At 44.3% G+C, this 15,512-nt stretch overlaps 1 protein-coding gene across 1 annotated transcript in view; it reads left to right on the top strand.

Annotated features, from left to right (window-relative positions):
* Positions 1–15,512, top strand: part of LOC144681901 (uncharacterized) — a 304,508-nt gene that overhangs the window by 52,078 nt on the left and 236,918 nt on the right. The window contains exon 4 of the mRNA XM_078544030.1: positions 12,669–12,712. The gene's annotated coding sequence lies outside the window, so the exon portion shown is untranslated. The remainder of the gene's footprint in view (positions 1–12,668; positions 12,713–15,512) is intronic.

Genomic DNA, 15,512 nt, shown 5'->3' with positions numbered 1-15,512 from the left:
ATTTTCCTTGCCCAAAGTCTTGACAAAATCCCCAGTGTACCAAACTGCTAAAATCAGTATGCTGACAAAGTAAGATAAAAATTCATCTCCAGCAAACAAATTGTCCTCCTCAGTGCAGTATCCACCTCTGGGAGACTGCTGTGCTGCTCAGACTGCCATTTATAGAGTGGCAATAATAATTTGGGTCTCGTTTTGGGGGAAGTTGGCGTAAATAAGGCAAAAAAATTAGATGAAAGCAAAATACTGCAGATGCTGGAAATCTGAAACAAAAACAAAAATAGCTGGAAAAACTCAGCAGGTCTGACAGCATCTGTGGAGAAGAAGACAGAGTTAACGTTTCAAGTCCATATGACTCTTCATCAGAACATTCTGATGAACAGTTCTGATGAAGAGTCATACGGACTCGGAACGTTAACTCTGTCTTCATCTTCACAGATGCTGTCGGACCTGCTGAGTTTTTCCAAAAAAATTAGATGTGCCCACTTCATCCCCATTTAAAAGCATCAGGACAGGCTGGAGAAGAAAGGGGAATTATATTTTTCTTTTGGAGGACAATTTGTGTTTTTTCAATTTCTTTTTAGCAGCAGGTTTAAGGTGTTAAGTCTTACCAGCCAATTTTTATAGTCTTACAGGCCGACAATGACTGGGGACAGGAAGTAAATCAAAGGAAATCAGCTGCCAAATTCTGGGTGATCGCAATGGATACTGAAAATGACATTTCCCTTCAATGTAAATATAATAAAAATTAAGCAATTTAGTCTGTGCTGTTTCACATTATCAGTTTATTTCTTCCTGTTGTGGCACATACAGGGTTAAATAGAAAATTATAATCATCCCTCTGCTGAGAAAATCATTTTTCTAGGTAACATTAAACGAACTGATTAAACAATAATTTATTGCAATGTAGAAAATGGTTCAGCTTGTTTTTGTACACAACCTCAGGACAGATGGTGGCTAGATTGTTGCCCTGATAGACCCCTGCTGATATTTTGAAAGATCAGGGACTGGCAGAAATGGAAAATGTCTTGAGATGAAGCTGCCATATCTCCACTTCCTCCAGCAATCCCATTTCCTGCTTCATTCAAGTATTTGCTCTGATTCCCCTGGTTTAAATACTTGATGTTAGGAATGCCTGATAGGCCAGGCTTCCATGAAAAGGATTTGGAAAAATAGTTATTTTTAAATATTTTGAAAGCAATGTGTACCTGCACAGTTTTAAAAACAGTGAAATGATTGGTGGTTAAAATGCTACTGATCTAAGTTTTAATGTAATTTTGCATTTGATTGTAAATAATAATCCTTTCACTAGCCTGTCTTGGCAATCAGTACGCAGCTCACACCCATTAAGCTCGGAAGTCCCTGGACTTTGCCAGCTGTAAAAAAAGATAGTGGGAACACAGACAGCAGAATCTTCTGCTCTGAAGTCCAATTTCAGTAGTAGGCAGGGAAGTTGGAGTAATTCCTGCTGGGCGGCGGGATGGTTGAACATGCAGGATCTTCTGCTGCTCAGCTCAGCTCCATGCATCCGCAAGGAGCTCGGTGAATCTGCCCACCCCGCCATTATCTCATGGGGTTGAGGGTTCTGGCACGACATTCAAAGGGTGTCCAGACAGCCATCCACTCACAGCAGGCCAGGAGCTCTGGGTCTGTGTGAACAAGCATGTCCAAGAGAAGAAAGCAACCTTTGGACCCATAATTCAGCAATTCATCCCTGGAGATTCTCCACCAGGCCGTCCAGGAAAAGCGAGAGGGCCTGTTTCCTTGGGATGGGAGCAGGAGGTCCTTCCATCTGACCATGGTGGCCGGGCAGAAGGTCGCCGGGGCGCTTAGCACCCGTGGATTTCGAAAAAGAACTGACTTGCAGTGCAGGAAACGGATGAAGGATCTGTTGCGCTCAAGTGCAACATCCACTGTCAGCGTACTCACTCTCATAAGGGCATCAGGCAGTCTACGGGTTAGAGTCCACAGGGATGTCACACACAACCAGCAGACATCGGCACTGAATGTGTGTCAGCGACTTTAAGCTCTTCATTTTATCTTAGTTCCAGGACAAACAGCTTCTTAATCACATACTGGGGAGGGCTCAGCAGTGACAATAGGCATACATGCCTTTGAACTTTTCATTCAAATAACTGCCTCACAATCAATCCTTCTGTCTTTTTGCAGGATAAGATAGAGCACAACAAACTGGAGCAGGCCAAGCATGGAGATGGTATGCCTGAGCTTTATCCCCTGAATAGCTTTGAGGAACAGGCTGCAGAGCTGGCAGGAGAGGAGCATGAATGTGCCTGCGCAGAAGATGAGATCAGCCTCCACCAGTAACCCAGTGAGGATGTATCCAGTCGCCATTGCTAATATGTGAGTCATCTTTATTTTCTTTTCTCTATTCCAGGGACCAGCAAGAAAAGGGGGAGGACAGCAACAAGGACATGCCAGAGACCCAGCCCCCAACCCACCTCTGAGGAGGAAGTCTCAGTACCTCAGAGGAAGCACTGTCACGGCAATCACCTGGACCCTCCACCAGTGCAGATACACACACCTCAGTGGGTTCTAGCTCTAGAGCAGGCTCGGGGTCATAACCTGGTGATTACACACAGACAAGGGTCCACAACTGGCGGAGGCAGTGACAGGCGAGGTCTCTGACACTCGAAGGACTGCTTGACACCAGGCACCTGCTGAGTCCGAATCAGGATTGATTGTGAGGCAATTGATTGAATGAAAAGTTCAGAAGCATGCATGCCTATTGCCGATACTGAACCCTCCCCAGTATATAATTAAGAAGCTGTCAGATGACTGGACTCAGCCCTAAGAGATGCAGAGACAGGGAGCGGAACATCAGACAGAGTTGCCAGAGGCCGTCTGCAGACTGGAATGAAGATGGGAGGAGTCTGTCCATATCCTGTCTGCTGTCATGGCTCCTGCATGTGAAAGCATGGATGTCTCCATGGGAAAGGTGGTGGCTGCCTTGGAGACCCAGGTCCAGCAGAACACACAGCTTCTTCCGGATGTGTGCTTGGGCCTACACACCATCGCTCCAGCCATGGGTGCAATGCAACAGTGGCTAGGCAAGAGAAGGATGGAGCACCTCGACCTCCCTCCAGATACCCCTTCTCCTCAAGAAGTCAGGGAGGTACCATCGGGCACCCACAGGGAAGAGGAGCACCAGCCTGCCTACACAGGGCATCGACCCACGAGTCGCCATGGGTGACCTGCTGCTTCACCTCCCCTCTGGCAGTGACCCCATCAACTTCATGTCAGGCCAAGGAAGGTGTACCTGCACCTGAGCAGGAGAGACCTAGCAGGCCTCAAGGCATCAGGCCACCAGAGAACACCCACCAAAGTCACCTCAGTCAACAGGACATTGCAGTCAGCAGGCTGCCTGCATCTCAGCTGCGGATATTAGGGCTGCACCTAGACGTGGTAGAGTTAGAAAAATTGAGAGGCATTAAATGTACAAAGGCATGGCACGGGTGTACACTCATTGTATATAGTCTTCACATTTGTTATTATATGGAATCTTGTAGCTATCAGATTGTCACGGGATGTCTGCCACATCATAGACCTGATATGGCCTCTTCGTGTGGCTCATCAACATCCTGGCCCTCGGCAGATTCATCCCCTTCAACATCATCCTCATCGGAGGAGACTTCTCACTTTTCCATGTCTCCCTCAGGCAAGACATCTCCCCTTTCCAGATGATCGAGGACACTCTCTGTGGTGAGTATTGGAGAACCCCAACTGAGCAGTCCAAACGTCGAGCACACATCTTCAGGAGGCCTATCGTCTGCTCTATCAAGGACCTGGTTGAGACATGTGCAGTATTGTAGTTTCCTTCAGCAGCACTATGCAGATGATGAACTGGGGTCATCAGCCATGTCTTCTGAGGGTATTCATTGTCCCTGAGGATCCAGCCCTTAAATCGCTTAGGTCCCTCAAAGATCTGTGACACCTGCGAGTGGCTCAAAATATAAGAGTCTTGAGAGCTCCCTGAGTGCCTAGCACAAACATGCAGGATTTGCCTTCTGTGATCACAAATTAGCTGGTGGTTCAGAGAGTGAAATCCTTTCCCATTGATGAATTTCATAGGCTGCTGCCAGGAAGCTCTCAAGGCAACATGTGTGCTATCAATGGCACCCTGCAGTTGTGGGAAACAAGATATCACTGCGAATGCCACCACTCTTGGAGCCTGGCTTTTGGCGTCCATGTGGAGCTGGACATACTGGTGAGCTCTAGTGAACAGAGCGTATGTGACCTCCCATATGCATTTATATGTCGATTGGGAGATGCCACACAGGTTCCCAGTGGACCTCTGGAAGGAATCACTGAAAAAGCAGACCAGTGCAGCAGTGACCTTCAATTCCACTGGCATGGGTGCCCTCCAAGTCCTCATGGCCACAGTTCTTCCCGGAGAAGCTGGCAAATGTGAGCTACCAATTCCCTGGCCAAGTGAAGGTGACTGCGGCATTGCCTTTTGATCATTTCCATAAAAGAGCAGCGCCTACGATATACCCATGGTTGGGTCACAGTTCTTCATAGCATCTGCCTCTCTTCAGGAGCATCTTGGACTTCTTGGGACCCCACTTCCTCTTGCTGCTCAAGCCACTGCTCCTCTTGGCCCTGTGCCAATCTATGATGGGACCTTCATCTCTTCATTCATGTGAAAGCAATAACCAAGGCAGGGTTGCCTGCAGCCTGCATTCTCCAACCTCTTTGCACCTGTGAACGAATATATTTGATAACTAGCTATTATCACATTCTGCTTTCTTACCTTTATGCCACTTTCAGCACCTTATTTAGCCCTTACCACTACCATTAAAACTCCCTTTGTCCTTTAGTTCATGACATCTCTGTCAATCTCACATTTCTACTTCTCTTTAGCTGTGAAGAAGGGTTATACGGACTCGAAACGTTAATTCTGTTTCTCTCTCCACAGACCTGCTGGACCTGCTGAGGTTTTCCAGCATCCTCTGTTTTTGCGACATAAAGTGGTATTCATTGTCCAGTGGCCAATGTGCTGCTGCTGCATCCACTCAGCTTGATGCCCCATATGGCTCTCCAACAGCTTGGCCACTCTCACAATGGATGAACTCATGCGTTTATATGCCTGAGACATGGCAGAGCACATGTCATGAATAGACTCTCCATTCTCTGCCCATGGCTCTGCATTACCTCAAGGAACTGCAACATCTGGAGAAGACATCTCCCATTCCTGCTCTAGGAAACCATGCCTTGTGTGTGACATCTGAGGCTCTGCATCTTCATCAAGCTGAGAATAGCTGTGTCTGTCCTCCCTCCTCCAAGCGAGACTGTCCACAGCTGCCTCTGTCTCCCTCACCTCATCCATGTCACTAACCCTGTGCCATCTATTCTATCATTGCTTGAGGTGAATGTGTCTGTGATGGTGGAGGGTACAATTGACTGCTGTGATAATGCAGACTCTTTTGCTTCTTCCCCCTCTGAAGACGACAACAGTGCTGTTAATATGGCCTGCATTGCCTCCCCTTACACATCCAGTGCTGCAGGAAATGTAAGAAGATGGTAATGTAAAATCACCTCTATCATTATCTGTTTCTACAGCTGGCCCCAAGAGCTATTGCTTTAGCATGAAGGAAACAGGGGAGAAGGGAGCTCTACACTGTCACCTGAAAATGTTCGAAACTTTTCACCCTGTCTTAGATGGACTCCCCTCTTGCATTCTGGTGACCTTGACATCAAGGCAGCATTTAACCAAGTGTGGCATCAAGGAGCCTTAGCAAAGATGAAGCTAATGGGAGTCAGGGGAAAACTCTCCACTGGTCGGAGTTATACCTAGCACAAAGGAAGATGGTTGTGGTTGTTGGAGATCAATCATCTCAGTCCCAGGACATCACTGCAGGAGTTCCTCAAGGTAGTGTCCTAGGCCCAACTATCTTCAGTTACTTCATCAATGACCTTCCCATCATCATAAGAAGTGGGGATGTTTGCTGATGATTGCATAATGTTCAACACCATTTGCGACTGCTCAAGGTACTAAAGCTATCCATGTCCATAAGCAGGAAGACTAGGACAACATTCAGGCTTGGGCTAATAAGTGGCAAGTAACATTCACACCACACACAAGTGCCAGGCAATTACCATCTCCAACAAGTTAGAATCTAACCAACTCCCCTTGACATTCAATGGCATTACCATCACTGAATCCCCGCTATCAACATCCTGGGGGTGACCATTGACCAAAAACTGAACTGGGCCAGACATATAACTACTGTGGCTACAACAGCAGGTCAGCGGCAGGGAATCCTGCAGTGAGTGACTCACCTCCTGACTCCCAAAAGCCTGTCCACATCTGCAAGCCACAAGTGTGATGGAATACTCTCCACTTGCCAGGATGTGTGCAGTTCCAACAACACTCAAGAAGCCTGACACCATCCAGGGCAAAGCAGCCCACTTGAGAGGCACTCCATTCACCACCTTAAATACTTATTCCCTCCACTACCAACAAACAGCAGCAGCAGTGTGTACCATATACAAGATGCACTGCAGTAACTCACCAAGGCTGCTTTCAAACCCATGACCTCTACCACCTAGAAGGACAAGGGCAGCAGATGTATTAGAGCACCACCACCTGGAAGTTCCCCTCCACGCCACACACCATCCTGATTTGGAACTATATCACCGTTCCTTTAATGTCTTTGGGTCAAAATCCTGGAGCTCCCTTCCTGACAGCACTGTGGGTGTACCTATACCACATGGCCTTGCAGAGGTTCAAGAAGTGGGGGTCACCACTACCTTCTCAGAAACAATTAGGAATAGGCCATAAATGCTGGCCTAGCCAGCGATCCCCACAGCCCTTAAAGGAATGAAAAATGTAGGGCCAGGGTGGCAGAATGTGCGAATTCCCTCGTGTTCTGCCATCCTGGCCCTCATGGTCATCAGAAAGGCCAGATTTGGCACTCCACCATCTGACCGAGCTCTTCCTCTGACATTGTGCAAAGTCAAGAGTGTGTGAGTTAAGACAAATGTCCCTCACTACATCCAGCTACACTACCACATATGATGTTACTGGCCAGTGTTGCCTCCTGCACTTCTAATAGAGAGGTCAGCTTTGCCCACTGCTCAGTGATACTCCTAGCCACATATGTATTGGTTGTTCAGGAGGACTACAATTGATGGTAGTTTCATGGTCACCATTGCTGAGATTAGCTTTCAATTTCAGATTTTATTAATTCTCCCAACTGTTCCAGGTAGTGACACTTTTGTTTAAGCATGCCAATGATTTTCTCCTTGATGTTCCTGGTGGCAGAATGGTTCACACTTGTAGGATAGCCAGAATAGCGGACATTCACTGACATGATGTCCTGTGCATGGTCACAAACCAACTGCATGTTCAGGGCATGATAGCCCTTGCAGCTGCAGTACATTTCCCATTAATATGTGCAGTTGATGATTTCTTGCACCATTGGGAATTCTGCGAGCCTGGCAAAGCCAGGTGCCCGCTCCTACTGCTTCTCTCTGGTAAGAGAGAAGACTTGGAATTCCCCTCTTGTATCATACAGAACCACTGTTACCTCCATGATGTAGCGATGCACAGAAAAGTGAAATATATTGTTGCCTGCTCCGGCCTGGAAAGATCTAATGGTGTAAAAATTAAAGGCCACGGTGATCTTCACAGCCACTGGCAGTACCCTAGTCATCCTGGCAGTAGGTCCAATTTTAGGAGTTGGCACATTTCAATAACCACCTCTTTAGTGAAATGTAGCTGCTGCCTGGCTGAGGTGGAGTGCCCTATGAGGAACTGGTGGGTAAGGCCTTCTGTTGAGAGTTCTCTTCCTCTTCCTCCCTGTGCACATATCTTCTCCTCCCTGTTGCCTGTGCTCCATGTTGCAGCCACTGCAGCCCCAGACGGACTGCAACTATAGTCCCTGTTAGTGAAAGATGGCTTTCTGCTGACAGGCCTTCCAACTCCTCTGACTTCCTTGTCAAAGTCCAGCACTACTCCCTGCTGAATCCAAAAGCTTTTCCAAACAACAACACTGACACAGTATTTCCACTCACTGCAGCACCATTCCTGGAAGTTTCATGGTGATCTTTTTAAATAACACTACGGTAAGAGTTCCTCCATGCATTGCTGGGAGTGTTTAGGGCATTAACAGGACCTGCGAGGTCCAAAATGGCAGGTTAGGTGCAACATCAGCATTAGACACTGTTTGACATCACAATCTGCCCACTTTGCATGCTTCTGACACATAGACGGCACTTCTGAGCTAGCAGTCTTACAATCGTGGTGTGCTGCGGATAGTGTGCTGCACAGACCGTGTGGGAAGTGAATGGATGTGCTTTGGCTCTTATTTTACAAGCTCCGGGCTTCTGTAATGCTGGCACCAGCAGTGCTAAGGAGCCAAATTTTGCAGGCTCATGGTCCCAGCGTCTGTACTATTTTCACATCTCCAGTCCCAGAGTTCTATAACATTCTCACTGTCCCAGTCCCAGAATCAATAAGATCCTTACCAATGCCTGCTCCATTTTTATTTGTGCCTCTTCTAGCAGCTTTGAACCTGTGCCAGTTTTGTGTGCCATTTGGTTGATTATTAAATGGTCCATAAATAGTAAATCAGGGTGGGCACAATTTCATCATAATGTTTAAGGTGTGGTCAGAAAGCCTATTCTCTTAGATCCTGCATAGTTTGCTTAAGGAAGCAATAAGCAAGGTGCTTGTTCCATTGTCAGATGTATATCGAGTTGTTATGGAAAATCTCACTGTTCAACTTGTGAATAAGAATGGGCCAACAGGAAACTCACCAATCAGGGGAGCTTTTTCCAACAGGAAGGTGAAGGTTCATTAAATCACATTCTCTCACAGCAAGCCGATGAGAATCTCATTTCCCATTCATATATTCAATTACATTATTATACAGAGCACACACCCGGCTGAGCTCAGCCATGTTGCCCACAGGAACCATGGTAATATATCTAACATAGCTTTTACGACATTTAAACTTGCAATATTTTTGGTTCCCAAATCTAACAGGGAAAAGGAAGACCTGTGTTGTAGAAATCTATTTGATCTGTGTTTCAGTTAAAATTGTGCAATTAGCTCAATCTTGTCTTCTTTAGATTTATAACACACAGAAGTCCTAAGATCGTATCAGTAACTAATGTATACAGCAAAATCAGAAAAGACAAGCTGTTCAAGAAATAAACTAAATTTGTTGTATTCTTTCATACAGTCCAATGGACAGGCACACCTATTTCAAAGGTTTATGGAATCTCCCATTACACCAATTACTGCAACAAATGCAAGTTTTCTTAAACAGACAATTATTTAGTAACAACACTACTCTTACCGTCACTGTCAGCACCTGGAACATGAGGACCCAATTTTAAACAAACCCACCTGGCATCAATGGGGTGCTTTCAGGTCAAGTGCCCATTTTACTTTTCGCCCCATCTGGCTTTAAGTTCCATTGAAGGCATTACAGTTGGTGTTCAGTTGAATGTCTTAGTAAATTTGCCAGCATGCTGTTTACATGTCGTGAAATAGTCCAGGGCAAGTTGCCAGTATGCAATGGGTATAATCAGTATTGGGTGAAGAAAGAAGAAAGAATTTGTAATTACACAGTGTCTTTCATGTCCTCGGAAGTTCCATTTTATGAGTGGATTCATTTTGAAGGACAGTCAATGTTGGATAGTCACACACATGCCAATCAGCAAGGTTCCACAAAGAGCAAATTAATGACCAGATAATTACTTTTGGCGATGTTTTTTTAGGGAGAAATGTTGACGCTCCCTGCTTTACATCCACCTGAGCAGGCAGAAGAGTTTTTTTTCCTAAAAGGCATCACTTCCTCAAGTCCAAAGTTGTGAACCCACAACTTCTGACTCCGAGGAAAGAGTGCTGACACTGTCTTTGATATATTCAGTGGGCACAGTTCAACCAGGATTGTCTGAGTCATGCCATTAATAATCAGTGTGTACATTTCAACAAGAGAGTTGGGTATACGTTTTTTAAATCTCATGGCTGCAGCTCCAATGGGTTTGTTTTAGCTGATTAGACAATCTCAGTACTGCATTTCTGCATACACGCAGCTGTTTAAATAGTCAATTATTTAGTTTTTAAGGTGATTCTATATATTTATATATATCTTAGCTACTATATTCATTACCTTACAATATCATCCATTCAACTTGGTGTGATTGTCTGCCCATTTTACCTCAGAGGTCACTTGCTTACACCTCATGAAAGAAAGAAAGGGAATGGCATCAATCTGAATCATTAGCTATGGCAGAGATGGTATTAATCCCCGGCTAGCACAGTTGGGAGAGCATGAGACTCTGAGGAGAATGATATGCAGAATACAGTAAATCCTTTCAGAAAACTGCTTAAACTGGCTGCCATGGGTAACACAGGGCCTGCTGTGACTTAGGGGCAGATTCCAATCCAATCGGATCAGGAAACCGATGGAGTCAGGCCACCCCCGGGCTATCAGAAATCAGACACATTTTTCCCACAAGACAAAGTGAAGCCAGACAGATAGCTCTTGTATATAAGTGTCAGTTACATAAAGAAAGTGCTCAGCATAGACAATACACCAAATAGGAAAACATAGGCTCTTATTGCAGGTTACACGCATTGAATATTTCACAGAGGAAAAGCAACCAATGACAACAAATACTATGAACAGTAACATTTCAGTCTAACAGAGTAATGCTTTTGTTGTTAAAAGTGAATGAAAAAGAATAGAGATTGTTTCTTCTGTGAATGGCACAGTCAGCAAATACACCACATTGGCCTGGCTTGACCCTTAACAGATTCTTGGGTTTGGATTTTCACGCGCAAGTCAGGTAGCTGGAGTTGGGAAATCTCTGACTTGCTGCACCCTCCTCAGGAGTAAGCCCCCCAAATGGATGTATCTTCATTTCAGGGAAATGAATGCAGAATGGACTCTGGCCCACCGTTCCAAATGCAGAGGCAGCCACAGGGGCTGCCGAGTGCTGAGGCGGGCTGTCTGAAATGCCCGCCTCAGTTATCTGGGACTTCATCCCAGTTGTTTGCTTATATTTTAGGCCCTCTAGATTTTACCTGTCATACCCCATGCCCCACCCTACCCACTCCCCATGCCCCATTCATGTCACCTCATGCTCCCACCCACTCGCATGGGCCCTTACAGCCCCTATGCCAATCCATGCCTCCCCGCCCTTTGCCCTTAAACCTTCCATGCCAACTCATCCACCATGGGCAGACCTCAGAGCCCATGTTGAGACAAAATAAAATAAAAGTTCTAAATATTTATTACAACCTTCACTATATATATAAAAAAACATCCACCTCATGGAAGCTGATCCAAAACAAAAGCCTATCCACCATGAGCAGACCTCAACAAACATTTCCTTCAAGAGCTTAATCCTTTATAAAAATAAACACTTCTATTCATAACCCCACACCAAAGACAGCTAAACCTTTTAATAACATCTTTGAGCTTTCAAGTAAAACTGAACCTAGAACATCCAACTGAGATAATGATAGGTTGTAGAATAGCAGCCAAGCATTAATAATGATACCAGGACAGCCGTTTTGGTGATGTCAGTTAGCAGCTATCGCAACTGCTAGAATAGACTTTTTCAACTCTCACTGACACAGGCAGCCTTTTTTTATTTTTTTAAAAGTGTGGGGTTTTAAATAACTTCACAACTTGAGTTTTTTTTATATCTCACTGCCACAGGCAGGCTATTTTTAATTTTTAAAGGGTTGGGGATTTAAGTAACTTCACAGCTTGACAGTTCTACAGAACGCATCCACCTTTCATGAGCATTTACAACTACTCTAAAAATTTCTAACTCCCACATTGCAGATTAAGGCCCTTGTTATGGTGAAAATTGGGTCTGTTTGAACACAGCACAGAGTTCAAATAACCCTGCTGAGTTCAGGTTTCCCTCATGGGTGAAGCACATCCAGCCCCCTTTCCCCTACCGGCGAAAATGGGATCTATCGGAAATGGGGGCAGGCCTTCCGAATCAGGGATCTGACCGCCATTTTAGAATTTCCATAGACTCTCCATGACTCTGCGAAAATCCAGGACACACTGTCTGGTCCTCTCACAGTTTGATATATGTTTGGTTCTATTCTGCGCTACCACCACACAAAAATTCCCTGGGATAGATAGCCTGTTGTTCCAGCAATCTAGATTACTCTGACTGTTGTATACTGGGGACTTTACAAGCCACCAATCTGAATGGAAGTTACTATAACATTGTAAGGCCCTGGGGACCCAGTGATTCATGAATCAATTGAAACTGTTCCATTTATTGGTGACATAGAAATGGATGGAATCTTAATGCGAGTGATGAGATTGGCAATGCTGAGCTATTTAAGACAAACTTGATTGGATAAGTGTTCCACGTTTGTTACAAAATGTAAAGTATCTTTTGTTTTGAAAAGAATTTTGCAGCTGGGTGGTTTGTTTTTCTTGTTATATCCAGCTGGTGAGTATATTTAGGGGCTCTATTAAGGAAAAGTTAGTGCTGGTGATGCTGAATTCAGACAGGACTGATGTGTTATTCATGCATAATGGGGACCAGTGGAAGTTTTTTTTAATGTAATTGTAATGAAGTAGAATTGATGTGTTAAGATTTTGATTTTGCTTTTCCTCTTGGAAGCAGTTGAATATTTACTTTTTTTAAACTTTTGACAGAAAAAGAATCGAGAATGAAACTGTTGAGATTTGGAATTGTTCAGGTGAGAATAAATTTCTTAAGCTTATCCATTCTTTTTTTGGATGGTCTATATGAGCCACAGATGAACCAAATTGAATCTTATGTTAACAGTTCCTGATGGTGCTATGTTAATTAGCCTAAAGGGCTGGAATAGAAGCACTTATGTCAGCCATAAAAAGTAATGGGCAGGAAGTTAGTAAGGATGACAAAATGATAAAATGAAGGGAAAAAATTGGAAAAAGGAGTAACTGAACAGATGATAACTCAATTAGCAGAAGTGAAGTTTAAGTCTATAGAAACCTTGTAGAAGGGCTGTCTTATCAGTCAGAAATTAAGCCGAGTTGCAACAAAGATTATTGAGCTTTGAATTTCAGGTGAAAGAGCAGCAACATTTTTGGCACAAACTTCTGTTTGTAGTTTGGAAGTTAAATCTTCTGTCCTCTAGAATATCACTGAAAATGCAGCTGTGTCTTCTCCAATAAAATTTCCAACTGCTTTGATCTGTTTCAGTAATAAAAATTCCTCCACAAAACCATCTCCTTGCCAGTTTGGGAAACTGCAGGGTACAAGTAATCTCATTTCTGGTACTACACCAGAAGGTTACTTAATCCTTCATTCACTAATTGATACTGATGTTATGGCCACTCTAAACCATGCAGTAAGTAAGAAAGGGAGAGGTTTGTGGAATAAAACTAGTAAATCCATCCATGCTCAGCAAGGATCAAAGAAGAATTCTGTCAATATTATTTCCTGAGGAATATCCTGATAGACTCTACAAAAGTTGCTGATTTGTGTTTTTAATATATTTTTTAAGTTGATCCAGCAATGCAAGGGTTAACAACAACCTGTATTTATCTAGCCCCTTTAATATAGTGAAACATTCCAAGACATTTCACAGAAGTGTTATCACTATCAAATGAAATTTGAGGTCATATTAGGGAAGATGACCAAAAACTTAGTAAAAGAGGTACGCTTTAAGGAACATCTTAAAGGGGGCTGTAGAGGCAGAGAGGTTTATGGAGGGAATTCCAGAGCTTAGAATCTTGAAAGTTGAAGGCATGGCTGGCTATGGTGGAGTAAAAATTGGCATCTGCAGGTTAATTCATTTGTGTAGTCAAGCTTTGATCAAATTGGTGAAATTGGGTAAGCATTGAGGGATCAGTAATATGGTCCCAATGCAGAAGGATCAAAGACACTGCTTTTGAGGTACTATGCACACCTGAGCTCCACTGAACTGGCATTGTGCCAAAATGTGAGGTTAGCTTATTTAAATAAATTCTTTGGGTATTCCACAGGTCTCAGGCCAAAACCTCAGTGAGATACTGATGAAAGTTTCAAATTGGATCAGACCTTTCGTAAAGTTAAATTTATCAAATTATACAATTGAGCAAGTCATCAGCTGCTGCCACACCATCTATTTTAATGGCCTGGCAACCAAATATTGTTGATTACAATAGAATAAACCCACAATATCTTTGAGACTTTAAGAGCCCACAGATGATGAGTGTCTGGGGCTTTAGGAGACCTTTTAAGAGGCCAATCATGTGGAAAAGCAGTTGTAAAATCTTACTAGGACACATTGCTTCAGTTATTTATATATACTTTGGGTTGGAGGGAGAGATGAAATTTGAGGTTAAAATTGGGTTTTGGTTATTTGTGTTATGGGGAATTATCTTACTGTGATTTCAGCTAGTATCTTCAGATTTGTGCTGTATAAGACTGAGATAGATTTTTTCTAAATCCATTGACAGAGCTACTTTGCAATGCAATCCAGATAGACCAAATCTGGGAAGAGGACCAGGGAACTGAGTAGTGACTGTCAATTATGACTTTGTTGCTGAAGGAAAACTCATGGGGGTGTATTTTATGCAGGCATGGATTACCCCTCCCAATCTGAAAGTTGGTCAGCCCTGTGCCGATGTGAAATCCGGCTGCCTTGCAGCGATATTATGCTGGGGGCAGCCTTAATTAGTCAAAAGAGGGACTAACTCCCCCCACCCCACTGCAATCAGGGAGGAAGTCCCATCCTAGGGAGCTGTCATCTGATCTGATGGGCCGATAGCTCTGTAGTCCCAGTAGCACCAAAAGCAGCAGTGGCCACAGCTGGGACTACAACCAGTTCCCACAAAGAAGTGAAGATGGTACCAGATTTGAGGTAAGTCTGGGAATTTTGGGCAGGCACAACCCTAAGACCCCAGCGAGGGGGTGGATGATCATTATAGAAAGGCAATCGCTTAAAGGAGGGGTACCGGTTTTGGCACAAGGGACTCCCCAAAGGAGGCATCCACTCTTCCTGCCTGACAGCAGCCTGTATATTCAAAGCTGCCAGGATGCTCACCTCCTTTCCACCCTCCCCCGCAGGCCAAAAAATTGTAGCGGAGATAGAATGAAGCCCTTAAGTGGCAATTAATTGTCCACTTAAGGGCCTCAATAGGCCTAAGGGCAAGCGGGCTGCCTGACGCCTTACCCAGTCCCTCGTAATATGGGGGATAGCTCGGGGATGGGCGGGAAAATGCAGGCTGCCCACCCACTTTGTTTTATGTGCCCCTCACCTTCAAATACGCCGGCTGGGGGGAGCTGTAACATTCAGCCCATGATATTTTGATTACATTGCAGTGATGTAACAGGAAGAGGTGGACTGTTACTCGTGTACTGAAACTGATGTGAGCATCCTAATAAGTTTCATTCATAAGACGTGTTACATGAATTAACAATTTTGGGTATAACTATAGGTTGAGTATATATGGGGCAGAAGTTACATGCTGTTGAGTAAAATGCATTTAGACTAGAGTTTCCAGGTGGCACCGTCATTCTGACAGCTT

The sequence above is a fragment of the Cetorhinus maximus genome, chromosome 6 (assembly GCF_964194155.1).
Source record: "Cetorhinus maximus chromosome 6, sCetMax3.hap1.1, whole genome shotgun sequence".
NCBI lineage: Eukaryota > Metazoa > Chordata > Chondrichthyes > Lamniformes > Cetorhinidae > Cetorhinus > Cetorhinus maximus.
This window is presented reverse-complemented; position numbering and strand designations above follow the sequence as displayed.